The 6,703-nt window shown below is 48.5% G+C and overlaps 1 pseudogene; it reads right to left on the reverse strand.

Annotated features, from left to right (window-relative positions):
* Nucleotides 1-4,213: 4,213 nt before the first annotated feature.
* LOC110287499 (E3 ubiquitin-protein ligase RNF26-like) lies at nucleotides 4,214-5,485 on the reverse strand (annotated as a pseudogene).
* Between the last annotated feature and the right edge of the window lie 1,218 nt (nucleotides 5,486-6,703).

Genomic DNA, 6,703 nt, shown 5'->3' on the forward strand with positions numbered 1-6,703 from the left:
TCTAATTGAAATATTTTGAATTTTAATGAACTCAGAACCATGAGTTTTCTATCTGGACCTTCCCTTATGTTACTGAATCATGTGTAATGGCAGTTATTAGAAGGTCTGGGCCCAAGCCTTGTATTCTTAGATGAGTTGCACAAGCACAATGCCTATCAAGGAATATTAACTATAAATCTTGTGACAAATATGAGTCACACCAATGAAAACCTTAAATCTACACCAGCTCTTAAGCTCTTAGCTCTCTTATCCTCATCTCTAGTCCTCCTTCTCCCCCTCCCTTCCCCCCCTCTCCCCACTTAGCCATGGCTGGCCTCTCTTTTTCTACCTTCTCTTTCTCTCTGACTTTCTACAATAAAGCTCTAAAATCATGGAAAAAATTTGCATCAATCTATAAATTGCATACCAATGTAAAACTATAGCTTCAATTTGTATTAACTGTAAAGATTTCTACCAATGTAAGATATGACTATGTAATGTTTTAAGAGTAAACTTAATAGCCTATCCCTACTTGTCTATTCCTCTAATTTCTATATTACTATATCCCCCTTTCTCTTCCACCCTCTTTTCCCTAAGGAAGGATAGAGAAAAGGGAAAGTATGAATCCCTGAGTTTAGGCTCTCTAGTTCCCTCCCTGTCCAAAGCTACATTTGTAAAGTATCCCTTAATATGACAACATAGCCCGGCGTGGTGGCGCACGCCTTTAATCCCAGCACTTGGGAGGCAGAGGCAGGTGGATTTCTGAGTTCGAGGCCAGCCTGCTCTACAAAGTGAGTTCCAGGACAGCCAGGGCTACACAGAGAAACCCTGTCTCAAAAAACCAATGCCCGCCCCCCCAAATATGACAACATATCTGTAATTCATCCACCTCAAACCCAGGGAATTGGGCTGACTCTCCATAATGTCCTGCTGAACAGACAATGAAATATCTTTAAAGGAGAGGGAAATTAGGAGATTTAGTTAGGCCTTAAGAAAGCCAAGCCAGCAATTGTTATTCGGTGGTCTCTGATGCTAAGAAGGCTCAGAGCTTGACTGAAGTTCTGATTGGATCAGTCTGAAAGATGGAAGGAGGCAAGATGACTCAGAATCCCTGACATAGGGAGTCCAAGCAGGTCAGTTCAACATCGGATTAATCTTGCAAAAGCTGTACACTCTGCAATATACAAATCTCAAGACAGATTTAAGCACCATCAAGATGTCTGTATGGATTGTGTTAGACTGTGCAGGGTGCACAGAATAGTTGAGGATGAAATTCTGCTCCATGTTTGAGCATGTGAAAGACAGCTGTCCTTTTTTACGAGCCAATTTTAATAAAAAGCAATCATAAATCTTCCTTTATGCCATGTGCAAAAACAAACAAACAAAAGTCGGGCCATAGTGGCTCACACCTTTAATCCCAGCACTTAGGAGGCAGAGGCAAGTGGATTTCTGAGTTCAAGGCCAGCCTGGTCTTCAGACTGAGTTCCAGGATAGCCAGGGCTACCCAGAGAAACCCTGTCTCGAAAAACAAACAAAAACATTTATGCCATGTGAAGGATGGCACAAAGCATCTTTACCTGTCCTGTTTGACTCCTTTCCATTTTTCTAGTTATTCGTGGGGGGTGGGGGTGGGCTCCCTGTCATATCTGATCCATTCAACTCTGGAAGTGGTCCAGAGCTTAATCTCCTTTTCTATTAACACCAAAGTAGGAGCTGGAGAAAATTGGCTAAGAGCACTGACTGCTCTTCCACAGGTCCTGAGTTCAATTGCCAGCAACCACATGGTGGCTCACAACCACCTGTAATGAGATCCAATGCCGTCTTCTGGTGTGTCTGAAGATAGCTACAGTGTACTCATATGTATAGTTCTTAAAAAAAAAAAAAAAAAAACAACACAAAAATAGAGCCTTTCTCCCAAAGTAGCATGTCCTTGAGCCAGTAACCAGAAAGACTTTTAGCTTGACTTCCCTCCCAGAGGAATATAACCGCAAAACTCAAAATCACACACGTTTTGGTAATTTGCAAACTAAACAAATACTGTACGAGCTGTCTCTTTTCATAGTAGGGGGTCTCAAAGCCTGAGAGCAGAGCCTGCCCCTGTTTTTAAGATTCTCACATTCTGGAACCACATGACTTTGCTCGCCGAAAAACCAATTCTCCCCCTCCTGACTTATATTACTGTGTGTATCCATCTGAAAATTCCTAAATTAATAGTGGATTCTTGCCTTCCACGTTGGATATCATCTATTGCATGTAGTTTTATAAACATGCTTGCTCCTTTGCCCGAGGCCGCGCTTTCGGCTTAGCTCTGACTTCAAACGTGCTACCTCCTTCACAGGAGCTTGGCCTATGCTCCGACCTCTCCAAGTTTAGCTCTAAGATCGAAGATCGGCTGCCGCTGGCCTCACTTCAAATCTGCCCACTCCTCCTGGCTAGATTTGCCAAACTGCCAACAACTACCCCAGCTGCTCTCTTTCTCTTCCTGCCCACCTTAGCCCCGCGCGTCGCCCCCAACCTCCTCGCGCCTGACCTGCGGCTGAGGCTGGGTGCATATAAGTATGTTTCTCCTTCCAAAGCCTGGCCAGAAAGACCTCTTCTCCCTACGCCCCTCCTCTTCCTCCTGAGACCTGGAAGTCCCACCTTTCCCAGCAATTGGCTTCTGCTGTCTTAATTGACGCAATCAAGAACCAATTAGGGAGCCGGACAGTGGTGGCGCAGCACGCCTTTGATCCCAGCACTCGGGAGGCAGAGGCAGGCTGATTTCTGAGTTCGAGGCCAGCCTGGTCTACAAAGTGAGTTCCAGGATAGCCAGGGCTATACGGAGAAACCCTGCCTCGAAAAACCGAATAAAATAAAATACCAATTAGGTAACCAGATTTTAGCATCAGCTTCTCCCCCTACACACAGTGTAGCATTCTTTTCCTATGAAACGCCTAAGGGAAGAAACCAAACATGGTACATCTGTAATCTGTAAATTTCCCCAGAAGTCCTGAGTTCTCGTCCCAGCACCCACATTAGGTGGTTAGCAATCATCTGTAACTCTGCCTCCAGGGCACCCAGCAGCTGTGGTTTCTGAGAGCTCCTTCACTCACGGCACATATACCCCTACACTGACAATTTAAAAATATATATTCTAAATATATACACACTATTTTTTAAGATTTATTTATTTATTATATATAAGTACACTGTGGCTGTCTTCAGACATACCAGAAGAGGGCATCAGATCCCATTACAGATGGTTGTGAGTCACCATGTGGTTGCTGGGATTTGAACTCAGGACCTCTGGAAGACTAGTCAGTGCTCTTAACCTCTGTGCCATCTCTCCAGCCCTACACACTATTTTTTTTTAGAGCCATCAACAGAACTTTATTCATAGTAAACTGGACAGTCCGACTGACTTAATGGAGCTATGACCCCCTGAGACCCAGCTCCTCGTTTGGACCCAAGTGAAAAGTGTAGATTGCCCTCTCCACTGCCAGAGAGAGCCCAGGAGGAACGCTTTGTGCTATGCCATGTAGGGAATGAGTAGACATTTTGTTGTTTCTTCTGAGATTCCCCATGGAGCTGGGGTGCCTGAAAGTAGATGGTCCCAAAGCCAGGTGTAGCTGCACCCCTGTACTCAGGGATGAACTCCTGACCCCAGGTCCTGGTCAAGTTGGGAGTCTTTAAAAGACAGTGACAGGCAGAAGTGACTCTAAGGGCACGTGGGAGTTTCTACTCCCAGACCTACCAGGGCTGAACATAAAGGTTCAAGATCATTCCAAACCAAGAAAAAACAAAAAAGAGAAAAAAGAATCAAGATCACTCTAAGGCCCATGAGTTGCCAAAATCCTCAAACAACACTGATGTGGCATGGTGAGGCCTGGGGTAAAGGACTAAAAACTCCAACAAAAAAGCAGAAGCAGAGAAGGACAGCCCTAGAGGCAGGCATCTGGGTGGGCCCTGGCAGATGCAGAAGAGCCCACAACAGAGTCTCATGGCCCATGCATAATGACATACTCACCACCCTCAGCATCTCGGGTCCCCACACAGGGTTTAGAGAAAGTGTTACTCTGTTCCACCCAGACTGGAGTCTTCCAGAGTATTCCAGCTACACTTCCTGGATATATGTTTAAGGCTTGGCAGAGTTGCCTTCGGGGGCAAACAAGAATCAGGCCAGAACCCAGAGGCAAAATGTTGATGCTGTCCTGGTGTGTGGAGCACAGAGGATGGGCAGGCAGGGAGGGGGTCTTCAGACGTAGACATTGAGGGTCTGCAGGATGCTGCGGCGGCAGAGCAGGCAGTTGGCGGTGGTAAACAGGGTGGCGCATGAGGATCTCAGTGCAAGCCTGCACAGGCACAGGTGCCGGCAGGGCAGAAGCAGCACTGTCTTGCTCTGGTCCTGGCAGATAACACACTTCTTCCACTCTTCTTACTCCTTCAGCAACTTCCATGGGTCTTGCCCAGCTGCAGGCTCATCCTCGTTGAGTTGCTCTCGGCCTCTAGCCGGTGCAGCTCTGATGACCTCCTCTTCTGCTTCGGGAAGAGTGTCCTGTGGCTGGATCCTGGCTGAGAACACCCTTCTGGGGCCACCTTGGGGGGCTCCTGGTGCTCCTCCCCGATTTGGCCAGCTGGCTAATTGTAGGCTGCAGCTCCAGACTCTGCGCCAAGCCTCCAGACCTAGTGGAAGGCAAGACAGCCATACAATATTCTCCCGAAGCCGGTGGTAGGATGGGCGGGCGGGCATGAAGCTGACTGAGAGTTTGGGTGGCCAGCCTCAAGGTTTGCCTGGGTGCAACACAATCAAAATCACTGCCAGCACGCATGCCAGCAACACCAATCCAGTGAGGTGGAAAATCACACTGCTGGCCAGTTGGCTGAGGCCAACAGCTCCAGTGCTAGCTGGCAGGGGGATCCACAGGAGAATGGCCATGGCCATGGCACTGCTGGAGATGTGAGCGAGAAAAGCAGCCACCACGTCTGGCATCCTCCAAAGAGGCCCCGTCACAGCATCCCACAAGGCCAGCACCAGGGAGAAGAAGTTCTGAGTGCCGATGAGGCAGATGTTGACAAGACTGTTGATAACATAGGCCACCAGGCTCATGGCAATAGTGCAGATGCCACAGGCCTGGCGCAGCAAAGCATGGCCATTGGAGACCATGTTCAGGATGCCCCTATTCAGGAATTCCCAGCTCCTCAGAGCTCCATGGGAGGCCAGGTGCCCCAGTAGCTTTAAGCTCTCCAAGCCAGAGCAGCAGCTATAGAGGAGCGTCCCCAAGGCCTGCAGTCCTCCGAAGGTAAATCGGACCACAGCTTCAACTAAGGCCAGCAAAGAAAGCAGGAATCCTCGACCCAAGTGCAGAAGACTGGTCAGTACCGTGTGTGGCAGATTGTAGATGAAGGCCAAAAGCCAGGCCAGGGTAGCCAAGAGGGAGGACACGAGCAGGAAGTTGAGATCCAACATCAAGGTCAGCAAGTCCAGTACCAGGCCCACCCCATTCTCCACCAGGTAGACAGCCTCCATGATAGGGCTGCGGAGTTCAGGACAAAAGGAAGACTGGCTCCTCAGGGAAGGCGGTGTCAAAGTTGCCAATATTGTGCAGAGATGGCAGTTAATTTGGAAGGGATGTGAACGTCTAACCAAGGAAGAACCAAGGGCTACAGAAGTGGGCTGCAGGGAAGACTTTTACAAGAGAGAACAGCGACCCGGTTTAGAAGGCAGAATGTTCGGGAGCAAAGGGGTGAAACATCTCTAAAGTGACTGGAGGAAGTACCTCAGCTTTAGGAGCCTGGAGCAGTATACATGGCCGGTTGGGCAACGGGTCAGACGGGGAGGAGACCTCCAAGGATGAGACCGAGTTGGGAAGGGCCGGGTTGGGGCCGGGTGGGGGAGGCACAGGCGGGTGTGGGAAGCCACGTGTGCTGTTGCAGAGTGGTGCAGGCTACTGCTGGCCACCACGCATAAGTTTGGGCAAACAACCAATGCTTACTTATGCAGTAAAGTTTTTCACCAAAACACTGCCTGGCCCGGGCATGATAATGAGGTTCTGCAAAGTACTGAGAGAATAACCAATCAGATGTGAGACATGCAAATGAGGTATGTTAATGAGGTACTGTGAGATACTGAGAGAAAGTAGCCAATCAGATGAGGAACATGCAAATGAGGTATAGTGCATAACCAATCCAGGTGTGAGACACGCCTCTCCTAGGCCTATATAAGCAGCACCAGTTCTGGGCTCGGGGTCTCTTCGCCTCTACAATCAAGCTCTCCCAATACACATGTGCAGAAGGATCCTGTTGCAGGGTCGTTCTTGCTGGTCAAGTCAGATGCGCAAGATGCGAGCTCGCTGTCCAGCTACACAAGTGCCCCTGTCCCCACCCAGCCCCTGTCCTCCTGCTCGCGGCGAGTGGCACCCAAAGGAAGAGCTATTTTTTTAAAGGTTTATTTTACGTATATGAGTATACTGTAGCTGTCTTCAGACACACCAGAAGAGGGAGTCAGATCTCATTACAGATGGTTGTGAGCCACCATGTGGTTGCTGGGATTTGAACTCAGAACCTCTGGAAGAACAGTCAGTGCTCTTAACCTCTGTGCCTTCTTTCCAGCCCTACACACTATTTTTTTAAAAAGGTTTATTTGATGTATATGAGTACACTGTTGATCTCTTCAGACACACCAGAAGAAGGCATCTGATCCTATTACAGATGGTTGTGAGCCACCATGTGGTTTCTGGGAGCATTC

This window comes from Mus caroli, unplaced genomic scaffold (genome assembly GCF_978045245.1).
Source record: "Mus caroli unplaced genomic scaffold, Mus_caroli_1 scaffold_5, whole genome shotgun sequence".
Lineage (NCBI taxonomy): Eukaryota > Metazoa > Chordata > Mammalia > Rodentia > Muridae > Mus > Mus caroli.